The sequence below is a fragment of the Lepisma saccharinum genome, chromosome 6, assembly GCF_977018435.1.
Source record: "Lepisma saccharinum chromosome 6, izLepSacc3.1, whole genome shotgun sequence".
Lineage (NCBI taxonomy): Eukaryota > Metazoa > Arthropoda > Insecta > Zygentoma > Lepismatidae > Lepisma > Lepisma saccharinum.
The window spans coordinates 80231930-80247101 of record NC_139234.1 but is presented as its reverse complement, the minus strand read 5'-3'; the positions used below and the strand labels follow the sequence as shown (position 1 = coordinate 80247101).

At 37.7% G+C, this 15172-nt stretch overlaps 1 protein-coding gene across 6 annotated transcripts in view; it reads right to left on the bottom strand.

The window, feature by feature from the left end:
• Nucleotides 1-14916, bottom strand: part of rdgB (retinal degeneration B) — a 336815-nt gene extending 321899 nt beyond the window's left edge. For all 6 annotated transcript variants that reach the window (XM_083124208.1, XM_083124209.1, XM_083124211.1 and 3 more), the window contains exon 1: nt 14757-14916. The gene's annotated coding sequence lies outside the window, so the exon portion shown is untranslated. The remainder of the gene's footprint in view (nt 1-14756) is intronic.
• Between the last annotated feature and the right edge of the window lie 256 nt (nt 14917-15172).

Genomic DNA, 15172 nt, shown 5'->3' with positions numbered 1-15172 from the left:
AGGAGGTTCCAAGTTATCCTGGTTAAGTCATGGTCATTTCATTGAATTTGTTACTTCATCTATTTCATGAATTCACCATTAATTCACATTGCCACAATTACATAGAGAGAGATTTGAAAGAAACATTAACCCTTCGTGAGAAAAATTACGTTGATGGTCAGGGACCAGGTTCTTAAAATATATTAAATTAATGGTCTAAAGTGCCAAACCCTCAATTATTATGATTGGATCTCTTCTTGCAAACAATTCAGATTCAATAAAAGAATAAAAATTGAATTTTTATAAAACTACAAAAAGGCACGACCAGATTTTCAGTAAAACCAGGTACGCCTATAGTCACCCATGGACTCACGCAACAAGGGGCTTCAACAAACCCTCCATAGGGGCTCGAAGATCTGGCTAACACTTAAAACAAAATCGTGGTGTAAAAAAGGAAGGTTAGAAACTCAACTAGATAGAGGAAGGGGGGTTGACAAAACAATCATTGATAATTGGCGACATTAAAATCACACACCCGGAACTAGAGACCATGCGCAACCAACGCAAGATTAAATAATCATTAAGAAAATCCAATTTTACATATCAACTACACTACAACTTGCTCCCTTGTGGGTGCAGCATCAACTTTCATAGTTGGGCACTTATCTAGAACTATATTTCAGGAGGGGTCAAAACCAAGAGTCTCACATATAATAATTATTACTATTAATAATAGTAAACTTCACAATTAATAGGTTAATAAGATTGTAATATGTCCATTAATAACAACAATATAAGTATTAAAATAGGTGAATTGCTTATAGTTATTATCATATGATACATAAAAAGATGATACAAGAATTGAGATATAACAGCATGTAGTCATCATCACTAACATTTGCATAAATACAGTTGTCCTACCAAAGAAATTAATGTCAATTTTTTTTTTAAATGGTTGATTTATCAAATACCAAAAAGATTGTTAGGTCTATCTGAATGAAAACTGAAGTCCATGATTGTTATTTTTATTATTAGTAGTGGTATGCATGCACTTTCACAGGCATGGTCAAAGAAAAGCTCACACCCTACTCTTTATTTTTACGTAAGTTCAGCAGAAATACATCAACTTCACATTATACAACAGTCAACAGGTATTCTGCTTACTTAATCTTGGACTTCTATAAGTCTTTTGGGGGGAGGGGGTCTGGATCCCCTACATCACCCTCGAAATACATCCTTGTTCATAATATGTATGGACTGTCTATCTGAGTGAGATGCACCCTCATAATTTCACTATTTACCTGTGGTGATGATAAAGCATCGCCACTGGCAGATGGAGGAAGTTGTACAGCATATATGCAGAAGATACAATTCAACCTACAATTGTATCAATACACTCTGTATAAAAAACACCTTATTACTAACTACGTTGACTGTACATTGTTGAGGATAAAAAGTAGTATGCTCATGCTACCCACAAAGTCTTGAACCTACATATTGATCAGAAGTTCAAAAGTAAATAGTCGCACGTGCTCTTTGAATAACTATGCTATAGCTGGACCACAGGCAAAAGAACATGCGCAGACAGCATCTCCTGTGCATAGTACTCGCGCGTGTAGTTGAGGGGCAGAGTGGAGCAGGTTCCTTATGGCCCAAGTTGAACGGATGGAGAAGAAGATGCGGGAAGGCTTCTGGCCAAAGGATTTTTTGTCTGTGGTTGCTATATAATTTCATGGCAAACTGAATGACCCTTCAGTTTGAATACACTCTTTAATCGACTATGTCAACACGATGGCAAACTTATGTTGTACATTTCTTTGCTGAATTATTGTGAAGCAGGCTACCAGACAGGGAGAGAGGACAGTTTTTCAAGGAGGTCATCCATGTACAGAAGGAATAGGAGTGAGCCTAAGACACTCCCCTGAGGAACTCCAGACAAAACGGGAAGAAAGTTAGAAGAGGTACCTGAAAGAACAACACGTTGTTCACGCTCATGGAGGTAGTCCTACAGAGAGAGAAAAATTTTCCATGGATGTTAAATCTGGATGATAATTTACGTAGAAGAAATTTATGATTAATTTTGTCAAAGGCTTCTGAAATATCCAAATATATAGTGTCAAGTTGGGAGTTATTATCAATAGCTCTGGCAGCATGCGAAAGTAAGACTGAAAGATTTGTTAGGCAAGAGCTTCCTGGAAGAAAACCATGTTGTGCTGTATTTTGATATACAATGATGAAGTAACCTGTTTTTACTTCAAATGGGCCCAAAAACCCAGTAGGAGGTGGCCCAGGGGCAATTACCACCTTGCCCTGACCTGAGGGCCATTATCCCTTCCTCTGTCATGCAGGGTATATACAGTGTATGAATTAAATGTGTCCATTATTTTGTGTAATTTTGTGAAGTTCATTTTTCTTACATATTGAAATTATGCGGACATTTTTGTCGAACCAGTTTTTCTTTTCCAATGTGTTACGATTTTCGGATGTGCAGTGTTCGAAGTGAAAATTCCTGTCTGCGAATTTCCTTGTTCAGATTTTGGAGATAGAAGGAAGGATCCTTGCATGGATCAACTTGAAGACAATGCAGCTGCAGTATATATGAAGGAGGGTGCTTATGTAAATTAGAGCACTGATGATCTATTAATAAAAAGGTTATTGTTTTATTAAAAATTATTTAAGAAATATATGATCAATGGTCTATCGAAAAGAAGTGGCAGCGTTAAAAATTATGAATAATGATATTGAGGTTGAACTTTTATTTGGTGAGGGGAGTGGTACAGTCCTTCCAAGTGGCAAATTTCCGGTGAATAGAGTTCTATCGCAGCTTCATCTCCCAAGAACAGAGACCGCAACCATTTTTTCATACCAGATAGCAATTGACTTTGTGTGATGTTAGGTCACCACCGAAAATCGAGAGGTCTGGTTCAACCCCCATAACTGCAGTGATAAGTTTGCTTGAGTATATTGGTCACTATTAGTATTAGAAAGCTAATGTGAGCAACCCTTATGTTGAATCTTAGGGGCTGAAGGTGCAACCACCTCAAAGTCATGAAATGAGTGTTTACTGTCCCTTAACATTTCCCCAAAACAGTATTTTTTTTAAATATCTGTGTATTATATGTAATCTCATTAAAAAATGTTTCAAGCAAAAAAAAAAAACAAATGATCACAAGCAAAAAAGATTCCTGGCAGTACCACTGCGTTTAAATATGAGAAAAGATTTCCAGATTTTTCTTCCAGTTATTTATCAGAGATTCAGATCATCCTGATTTAGTTTCAAGGAGGTAATACACTGATATATAAGTCGATAACAAAAAAAGAGAGTATTTGGGTTAAAAGTTAATTTCTTGTAAAACTTTGGGGAGGGGGGTGGTAAGGGACACTAGCTAACAATTGTACGTCTGTCCCACTCTGGCATCATCATTTTTGTCAGTAAGGGGGGCCCCAATATTTTACTTGCAGGGGGGCCCCAGAGAGCTGCGCAACGCCACTGCCTCCTCCCATTAGTCCAGATTAATGAGGATTTACTGTACTGCCATCTACAAAAAAAAATGCAAGCTTGATATTTTTGAAGTTAAATTTCATTTATTTCCAATCAAGAGCAGATTAATGGTGATCTATGCTTTTTACAGCAAGTGCTCCTAGTGTAGGGATGTTATTCGCACCTTAACAGATGCAGGGTACCATAGTAAAAGAATGCACTAGGATCTTGCCTAGTGTCTGCATCCCTGATTGCTAACAATGACAATTTAATATTACGCCTATTGTTACTGTAGTGTGTTTTGAGTATGTGTAAAATATTAGCATTTTTACTTGTGGAAATTATTGCAGTTACTTGATATGAAAAATACCATGGGAATAATGTAACATTGCCAAATTATTTTTAAAATTAAAGCACATAGATCTTAAAGTATCTGGACCATACATGCTACGTAATGGCAATAAGGGTGAATCAAGAACTGATGGTACAAAAGGAGTAACAACAACAGGAAAGTGTATATGCCTTACCCAGCATTCAACTCTAGGACCCATAGGCGTAATTTGGCGGAGGCAAGGAGGAGCACTTGCCCCCCCTCCCCTCAATTTTCAGGTTTATTGAAATTTACAAGTTAGGAGACCTGAGAAGCAAAGTAACAAAGGGTAATATTTGTGATTTTCAAACATCCCAGTTATTCAGCAAATAATCCTAGATGCTATTTTTATGAGATGGAAACCTTTTCCAGTGTCTTCCCTCTAAAGCTAAGCCCCACGTTCGACTCTGTTTCCTCAAAATTAGGCCTAAAGTTATGCCCATGCTATAGAGTGACAAGAAAAAAAAACCTTGGACAAAAAGTCCCCACGCAGCTTTCCCTTCTTCCCTTCAGCTCGGGCCATAAGGAAGCATGGTCCACTCTCCCCCTCCCCTCCTCGCTGGAGTACGATGCACAGGAGTTGCGGGTCTTCACAGGTTTCTCTGCTTGTGGTCCCACTATAGGACGCCCATGTGAATTTGTTACAGAGGTTGTCAATGAGGAATGAAGACTGGATTTTTGTTCATATTTTCCAATGGCCTCCATAATTTTTATAAAGAATTCAATTGTATTGACATTTTACGCTAAGCATTTAAATTTTTTTAATATTATTATTAAATAGTACCTTTATGTCTTACTAAGCATGAGGATTTCAAGCATGCACTTTTCAGATGTGCAGTGCTGTACAAAAAAAAATCGTAGAAGGAAAACTATTTATTGCAGACAGTTACAATTGGTTCTGTTCTTTTTTTCCTTACAGTACTGCACTCTTGTGAGAAAGAAATTGTGGTACCCTGTTTCATAAAACAGAATTGAAGAACAAAAATGAATTTTTACAAAAAGAATCCTATTTCAGGTGCCCTGTGACATCTGCAATACACTGATGTGAATAAAAAAAATATCTGAAACGTAGTACTCTTAGGGTCCTACAACTGCACAAAATTTTGTTGACCAAATTTACAAGGGATGATCAGAAAAAAAGGTTACAAAGCATATAACTTTTGTTTTATTCACTGTAACGTAACAAAAATTTATGTGTAAATTAATAACATGTTTGTCTTGTTGCGAGTTTGAGGACTTCGGATTCTGACCATGTATACCCGAGAAGCAGACATTTAAAATGGTGACTCGTCTAGAAAATTGGTCAAGAGAAGTGAGGGCAGTGGTGCGGTTCCTGTGGGCCAAAAACACTACACCTGCTGACATTCATAGGCAGATTGTGGAGGTGTATGGGGAGGGGACAATTTCAAGGCAACATGTAGCAAAGTGGTGTCGTGCATTCAAAGAAAAACGGACCAGTATTGTTAATGACAACCCTGGACACAGCGGTAGGCCCAGTACCTCAACCACTGACGTGAACTGTGCTCTTGTGGACGAGTGTATTCATGAGGACAGAAGAAGAACACTACGCTCAATATCAGCTGAGCTGGGACTACCATTTGGTTGGCTGGCCACCATTATCTGACATGTGATGATGTCCAAAGAGCTGCCTCACGGTGGCTACGAGAGTTTGACGCGGATTTCTGTGTAACCGGTATGGAAAACCTCATCTATGTTCATCTATGTTGTGACAAGTGCTTGAACAAAAAAGGTGATTACATCGAGGACTAGTGTTGAGTGCCCTCCATCATCAGGTGTGTTGATCTTCCAGCTATGTCTAACACATACGCCATAATAGGCTTTGTAACCTTTTTTTCGATCATCCCTCATAGTTCACAAGAAAAAAAATGGATTATATAATACTAAAAAGAAGCATGATAGGTACTGATAAGTACTTTAGTTTATAAGTAAGCTAGGTAAATATTCTCTTATTGTAGGTACCATATGTTATGTCCTACTGTCTTGCTGTGCATTAACCCATTAGGATGCGTGTAAGGGTAAAAATTACCCAGGCAATTGTGATGATATATATATATGTTTTGATCATATCCTATAAGTGCCCTTCTCAGTACCTTTACAGTGAACTCTTCTGACCATCGGGACCTTAAACCTACTGTGAGGCTGTGTTAATTCAGCTCACAGGGCGATAGAAAAAGTGCCAGGGCAAATTTCACCCATACGTTTTAGATTGGTATTTCAACACATTCTTTTTTCTTATTTTTATCATTTATGTAATAAAACACAAATGTTCAAAATTAATAAAATTAGATAAATCCATTAAGGTTTAAGGTTTGTTATTTAAATGCTTTAAAACAATTATAATACACTTACTAAGTAATTTTGCTTCTGGGTAATATTTGCCTAACATGCATCCTTACGTTATGGTAGTGTGTGCTCATCTTACCATTTTTTCTCATCTATCAATTACGCAACTCAATAAAAATGTTCCAAATTAATAAATTTTGTTTCATTAATGAACCTATTATTATTTACATGCTTTAAAACAATTATAATTCCGATTTATGAAACAAGTTTGCTTGTGGGTAATTTTTACCCAGGATGCATCCTAGCAAAGACCATGAGTCCTGTCAGGTTAAATAGGAGTCAAACAGGGGTGGATAGAAGTTTTAAAAAATATATTTTGGAGGGAGGAGGGGTTATAAAATATTTTTTCCAGATTTTTAAAAAAACGAAAAAAAAAATAATAGTTTCTCAAAGAATAGTCATCGGTGGTTCATAAATTCAAGTAACAAGGTTACATAGCCATTTCTTGACCCAATAGCCTACTTATGAATATATGGTAACACTACTTATTTCCTACTGCATAACACACATCATAGACTATGGGACAATTTTCAAATATACTTAGCACGATTGTAGGTACTTAATACTGCTACATTTTGGAATTTCCTATTCACTTCAGATTTATTTAATTCATATACCTAGTCTGGCCATAAATACTGTTACAAACTTTGGGCTTGGACTGTACATCCAGTAGTCAGGCTCATGAACCATGCTTGTGCTGAAGTTCACTCCTGACCATTGTGTGTTCAGCTGTGAAAGAGCAAGCGTGTATCTTCTTGTGATTAGCATGGAGTGGGGCAAATATGAAAACAGAGTAGCTGTAATTGCTCTGCATATGGTTGGGAAGTCACTCACTGAGATTTTCCAGCCCCTAAAAATCCTGAAGATCAGCAAAAGGTTTGTGTATCAGACAATCCAGAGATTCACTGATACTGGTAGCATGAAAGATCGCCCAAGAGTTGGTCAACTTCACACCGTATGAACAGCGGCGGCTGTTAAAGCAGTGATGGCTCGCATCTGCCGAAATCTCCAGAAGCAAGTGATAATGGCACAAGAGCTGAACATTTCACACCAATCAATGTTCAGGGTACTTAATGAAGACCTGGGAATTGGAGCTTACCGGTGGAGTACTGGAAATTTCCTGACAACACAAGTGAAGAAGCAGAGGGAACTGAAATCGAGACGGCTCCTGCAGCGGTACATTGCCAATGGGCATTGCAGGTGTCTCTTCACTGATAAGAAATTGTTCATCACTGAATAAAATTTTAACCGCCAAAATGCAAGAGTGTATGCTTCAAACTCTAGAGAAGTTTGTGAGAGAGTTCCCAAATATCAGAGATGCCACCAGCCCTCCTCAGTCATGGTTTGGTGGGGTGTGAGCTATGAGAGTTTCACCAGGCCTCATTTTTAAGAAAAGGGATTAAAAGCCGTGCGAAAGTGTCTGTGGAAGTGTTCTGGACCCTCTCGTGACACTGTTGAACCAAACAATGTTTCACAATGAATCCTGGATGTTCAAGAAATATTCTGCCCCAGCTCATAAGGCAAGGATGACACGATGGTGACTGGAGACCAGTGTACTCGATTTCATCTCCACTTTTGATTGGCCATCTGATAGCCATGATCTCAGTACCTTGAACTACAAACTCTGCCCAGAGTTAGAGGGGACTGTCTGCAAGAAGAAGCACCCTATAATTGAAACTTAAAAGCGCTCCTTGATAGCAGCAGGGGCGGACTTTCCCATCAAGACCATGCATGCTGTAATAGATGCCTGGCCAGGGAGACTTCGAGCCTGTGTGAGGGCGAAAAGTGTACATTTTGCAAACTGATTGGTGCTATTTGTGTGTAATATATGTAAGTGTAACATACTAAAAGAACATTTAAATATCTGAAACCATATTAAATTTATTCACAAAATAGTGTGTAACAGTATTTATGGCCAGACTAGGTATATTCAATCTTAACTAATCACAAACAAAACCAGCTTTTGACACACTTCCCTATACTCACATTGGGTCGAAATCTGAGTATAGTTATGTCATACTGTTGTGTGTAAGTAAGTTTAAAAAAAACAACTACGTGTCTGTTTTTATTACAAATGTGTTAGATGTTGGTGAGGTGCTGGGACAGAGGTAATCCCATCCATCCTAAAACCATTACAGCCACTGGGATCAATGCTGTCAATGCCAAAAGTTAATGTGAATTTCATCTGACCTTGTTCTATGTTAATAGTTTTTTTCTTTAGTTTTTGTTTTTAAGTCCACTTTATGCACAGAAAGGCTAATCGAGACTGAACCTACAGTTTAAAGTGTGATCTGTACTGAACCACTATGTGCCTCCACTGGGTAAACCCAGGACCCCTTGATTACAAGGTGATGATGTTACTACTGTCACCATCAGGGAGGCCCTATATGTTGATTGATTCCCATAGAATGAGTTTACTGGCCGGCCCCCATGGCAGAGTGGTTAGCACATCATGCTGGCCTGAGCATGGATGTTTTTGAGTGTCCATTCTTCAATTTCATCATATCATCACTCATCCCCATCTTCACAAATTAGCCAAAAGTGGCACAAGAAGCAAAGTAAAATAAAGCAAATCAATAAATGAGTTTACTGTTTGGTAGTGTCAGGTTATTATTGCTCATGGTGAATTATTTATTAAAATAATCACACACATACACATTTAAATTATTACTTAAAATAGTCATTTAAATACATCTGCAAAATAAGGTACTTCTCTGGTTGTATTCAACCATGTGTGTATTAACGGCCCTTTCACATTATATTTTATAGTGACTTCATCTTACATTACATTAGTTTTCTGCCTCGATAAGGACGAATAGTGTGCAAGTGGCCAAGCTTGCAAGTTGGCAATGCCTGAAGATCTCTTTTTGTAATAAAATTTTGTATGCACGTGAAGGAGATGATGGAATATGTGGAAATACTAAGGCAATCAAACCTATCATTCCTAACATATTTCAAAAGTATAAACAGTACTGCAGTAAGCATACGGGAGTGTAAATATAGTGCTAAGAGCATCAAACCTGTCTTGCCCCTCAGTGGCATATTCTCCCAATTTACCTTTTCATAATTCAAAATTTGAAGCTGTCAGACTTCTGTTTTTGTTTTACTTGCATCTCTACACTTGTGTTTTATTTCTATTATAACCCACAGTGCAACAGCCTGTGAAGGCCAGGGTCTACCTAACCAACTGCCGGCCTCACACTCATATGCCTCAGCAGAGGTGTGCAATCATCCAAGCATTTACGGGATGACGGGTGGTCAGCACGACAAACCAACAGTCATTGTTGTAGGTTTCCATGACTGGGTTTTGCTACTCATTCGTAGCTCCTCAATTTCCTCACAATGGTGGGTGGTCACCAGTCCCATACACTGGGCAAAATCTGGGAAGAAAAGTTGTTACGCTTGCCCCCAGGAGACTCGAACCTGTGCGCATCCCATAGCCCGAGCCCAAAGCCTGACGCCTTAGACCTCAGAGCCATGGTGCAGGACTTATTTATATTATATCTAATTAACATATACAATAAATCAGAATTGTTGCATAAGCTAGGTCAAATATTCAGAATATGCCACGTAAGCATAAAGGAGAGAATGGGAAAAATTGTATTGCACAAAAAAAGGGCCCAAGTTCCTTTTGTTTTATTGTGATTTCATCATGCTACGAATTCAATTTTTGATTTGATTTGTTGTTTTAAGTCCACTTTATGCACAGTAAGGCTAATCGGGACTGGACCTACAGTTTAAAGTGGGTTCCGAACCACTGGTGCCTCCACCGGGTATCGAACCCGGGACCCCTTGATTACAAGGCGACGACGCTACCACTGCGCCATCGGGGAGATCTGAATTCAATTTTCACATGGGTCGATTTCGATGTACGTCTGTTTACACATACTGCGGAATTTTAGCGATTACTTAAGGTTTTGTTCAATATATGCTTTCGTGGTTAGGTTAGGCAGGTTAGGTTTGGTTCCCTTAGCATTAACATAAAGTACCTAAATGCATTCTACTAAGGTTCTGATTTACTTCTACATTCATTCCCACGCTTTTACGATATTTACTGTCGCTTGTCGACGGAGAATATCTTGTCCATGAGAAGTGCGTAAGGTAATTTTCAAGTTGTTTACTTCAACATAATTACCTTTTTCGAGTCCAAACAGTGCTCATTACTTTAAGGAATGTTCATATTGTGTGTGACAAAAATTTCCAAAAATTCTACGATAGTTAGTCTTTGTGCTAGGAGAAATCATAAAACAATCGGAACCGTTACCAAAAAAAGCACTAAGTAATCAGAAAACTTATTCAGTATGTGCTCATAGACATGTATAGAATTTGATTCTTGAAGAAAATGCGTGTGTAATCATGATACATTGGAACCTGGACCATAAACTGTAATGGGCATTCACAATGAGAGTGCATTCAACATGAGAATCACCACTGAAATTTAACATCTATTGCTTCTTTAATTATATGCCAAAAAGAAAGAACTTTTTACCTCTAATGAGAAACACCCACTTGGGGGGGGAGGGATCATGGTGCAGGCTAGGCCATTGAGACATTGAGATTTTTGGGGGGGATTTTTTCCTTCAAATAATATAAAATTCAACATTTATATATTTTTTTCCAAAATATATGTCAAAATTGTACACCTTAAATGCACCATATTTAATCCATTAGATGAAGAAAAGAAACTGTTAAAGGAGATTATCGAATGAGGGGCAGTATCCAACTCTAGGTCTTAGATTATGGTGGGTATTTTAGGTAGGGTATCCAATTCTTGTGTATTACTATTGTCTTAGACTATTGTGGAAATTCTGGTGTCGAGACTGATAATTATTTTTTTTGGAGAAGGCAATATCCACTCTTCAATATCAACAGTAAGTCTAAAATTGGCATGGAAATTTTGGTGGTAGGATTGAGTATAAAATTTAAAGGGGGAGATGGAAAGCTCTTGATCAACTGCCAAATCTTAGATTGTCAAGGGATTTCTATAGTGGAGAGAGAGTTCGAACATTAAATTTTGGAGACTGAATTTAGCGATATGGTATTCACACATTTTCGACCCCGAACGTGCCAAAGGAGAAGCTGGAAAATACTAAATACCTCGGGATCCTAAGAAAGTATTGACACCCCATTAAATCAATATTCTTGAAATACTGCAAAAAATGGATGTAAAAATATTCTTGCTAGCTTCGCTCGCATTAATATGTTGCGAGAATGTGTGTTTTGGCGATTTACTCAGGTAGATGTGAAGTTTTATACTATAGCTACATTACAAGATATAAGCAATATTCTCGATGTTCATTAATAACGTTACTTCTTAAACTATAATGTTTAATGTTGGTATAGACTACTGTTTAATTTAAAGCAGGTGCATAATTGGAACAAAAATATATCGAATCCGCATTTCTAACTTCTCATCACAGAAAATTTTTATTTTAACAAGTTAAATTTGCACTGAAGATAAAATCCAAGTAAATATTGTTATGTGATTCTAAAATAATTATATTTACCCCAAGAAAATGGGGTGGGGATGAGTTTTTGAAAGATGAAACCATACTATATTATCGCCCTGAGCTTAAGAATTTCTACATCTTCTGTAATGTCTTGCAAAACAATAATTGAATCAGAGCATGTTATTCGGTTTTTAGCAGAAAATACATTATTTGCTTCCTAAATCCTTCTCAACTAGCTTGAAAATGTTTCTGAAACTATAATCTCATTGCTATCTGCATAACTACTATAAATTTTGGTGAAATAAAGAGGGTACCAATTTCATAGATCATATTTAGATCATTCATATTTTGTGTTTCGCATGGTTCGTACTTACCAATTGTGTATTGCGGAACATAGTTCAAGGTACCATTATGCTTTTTTACACAGGGGGGGGGGGGGGGACACAATTTTTCACATAGAGAGTAATTTCTTTTGACTCTTTTTTTCGCTTCCATAACACAGAATATGGCGAGCAAATCTTGACTACCATAGTGGGCATGCAGTGTTTCCAACATCCTTCACCGAAAAATACCTACTATGATGTTAGTCACTTGTGCAAATTGTACATTATGCACGGGTAGCTGACGGATAGCCCCACGAACCATTATGCACGGTAGTTGACCAATAGCCCCACAAACCATGATGCACGGTAGCTGACCGATAGCTCCACAAACCATTCACGGATAGCCCCACGAACCATTTCCGATAAGGTTAGGTTAGGTTTGGTTATGTTAGGCAAGCATAGCAAAAAAAAAGGGGGTTTGAAACACTGACAGAGGCTTACGTCATCAAATGTACGCAGCATCCGATTGTCGTAGGCCAAGCAAATGAAAGCAAAGGCAATTGTGCATCGGTGAGATATTTCCCTTGAAAAATACATGATCTCCTGGTCAAATATATTCCACGGTGAAAGAAAATACCTTGACGAACGTTGTAAACCTAGGAGAAACTAATTTCCGTAAGTAGTTTCAGTAACGATTGTATAAGTCGGAGACTGATTTCTTCAAATTTACAGGAGATAAGACGAGAAAGTACTTACGGAATTGCGTTCTTGAGGACTTTCTGAAGCCGGGGAAATTGTTTTTTCGAATCGTGCAACTTATTTGGCCTGTAAGTAAGGTATTTTTCGTCATTCATGCATCTCCATTGTACGATAGCTCGTGCCGCCATTACCACCGACTACGTGAATCAAATGTTCCGTGCATTCGATTATGTAACCCCCTGTCAGTGTAGCAACCACGCGGTAGTTTTACAAGATGACGTCTGAGCGGGTTTTTTTTTTCCAATTTAAGGTAAGACTCTAGTTTACGTCCTTTTCCTAAGGAATATGTGTCATATATTGTTGGAAAGCTTATTTTATAAGGAATTCAACAACGTAAATCCCAAAACAGGGAAAAATTTCCTGAAGGAGTAAATCGAGAAAAACCGATGTTGTCCGGATATGCATAATTGAATGTACTGAGGAATTTTTAGATGATGCAGCACATATTTAGGGGTGAAATGAGTGCTAATGGAACATAACCTAACAGGCCTAACCTAACCTCGTAGGCATTCCTCCACCCCGTGAATGTATAGTGGGGCTATCGTGAACAGAAAGTGTAAAAAGAAAAGGTACTTACCCGAAGAGATGCCAGGTGCCACACCACGAACGCAAAGAAGCAATCACCATGCAGATAAGGACGTAAAGTAGAGTCTAGCCTCAATTTTCGCTTCAAAACCTTTTGTGAATAGTTTGTGAGGCATTTATCGGTTCATAAGTTTGGAAACACTGCACATCAGCTGACGATACCCCATATCAGCTGACGATAGACAACGTGAGTAAAGATTTGCCCGCCGAATTAGCAACGACCTATAAATGATTATAATATTAAAAATAACACTTTTTTCATGGAAAAAAAAGTGATCCCCAGCTTGAAAAATGTTCCGGTATGCATATGAGGTAAGTAGAAATTATTTTTATTTGAAAATAAACAAGTTTAATGTGTCTCCGGCTTATACAACTGGTACCGTAGTTTCTTGTGTAAAATTGAAGAAATGTGTCTCCGATGTATGAAACTGTTACCATAAAGAGTGCTATGGGAATTTTTCAAAGTTTAAGTACAAAAGTGTTTGGGATTATTTGTAATATACACTCCATGCAGTACAATCATATTGTAAGAAAGGCAACTGTCAATATTCACTTGAATAACAATATATATTTTCACGGAAAGTATGTTACAAGATTCACAGATATTTTTCTTGCATTTGTTAGTTAAGATTCATAAGTGGATTTGACTATTAGTGCAAGGGATATTGTCCCAGCTTTTCTAGCTAGAAATATCTTCATTTGTATTATTTGTCACAGATCGCTACATTATTCAGTACACCCATAATTCTCATATTTTATCAGGTCCTTAAGGTTTTGCACTACAGTGAGTACTGATAGGTAAGTACCCCATATCAAAGATAAATTATTTACCTGTGCTCATACGAATGCTTTAGAAATCATTGTCAACTGCATTGTCTCTTTCGCACACTAAATCAATTTTAAAAGTGATGTATATCCCTTCTGAAATATAACTTTCACAATCAAGCGTGCTTTCTTGTAAGGGCTACATCCTACCAGAAGAGGTAACCGAATTATTGACGAGATGATATTCTCCCAGCTGGGTGGGCGTAACCATTCATGATACATCATAAGAGGACGTTAGCACGGTAGAACGAAACTCGAAACACGCGCATTATAACGCGTACGTTCATCAAATATGCTACAACTAATTAAAGAAACCTCTTGATACTATGTAAAACCCATACAAAAAGGAATGACTACGATAATTTTCACACTTTCACTCTGCCCAGAAAATAATAAACAAACGTATTTTAATGGGAACAAGAAAAAAATAGTTTTCACCTGTCGCTAACTGTCCTCAATACAAATAACATTTTTTTTATCCAGCTCTAAAACTGATTTAACTTGTTAAAAAATGCGCACAGTTGTCATGCAAATGCAAGTTTGAAAGGAACCCCGAATCAACGCCAACAGGTAACACAAGCAAAATTAACAAATGTAAATTAAAAGCATTAATAACTTACCTCAACAAACTTTGATATCAAGTGCAGGGATAAGGGAGTCAATAAAGTGACATCGACTTGAACACTGCAATAAATCCGTACTTAGTACAAGCGCACTAAATTTCGAATTAGCATATACCTGTATTTTGTAAGTTTACGGCATGCGCAATATCGAACTTCAATTTTCTTTCAACCATTCATTCCTTCTACTTCAGCTAACTGTCGTAAGATGGCACCAGTGAACACAAGGATCTATTGAAGGTATTTTTTGTCTGGAATTCTCTGAATTACATAAAAATCACGGTGCGCTGTGTTCTCGCAGCAACATTTCGGAACATTGACCTTTTTATTTCTACTGCTCACACTATGTCACAGTCAGTCATAGATTCTCCGTTCAGAGGCGTAGAGACCCGTAAGTGGCCCGGCCCGGGGCAGAT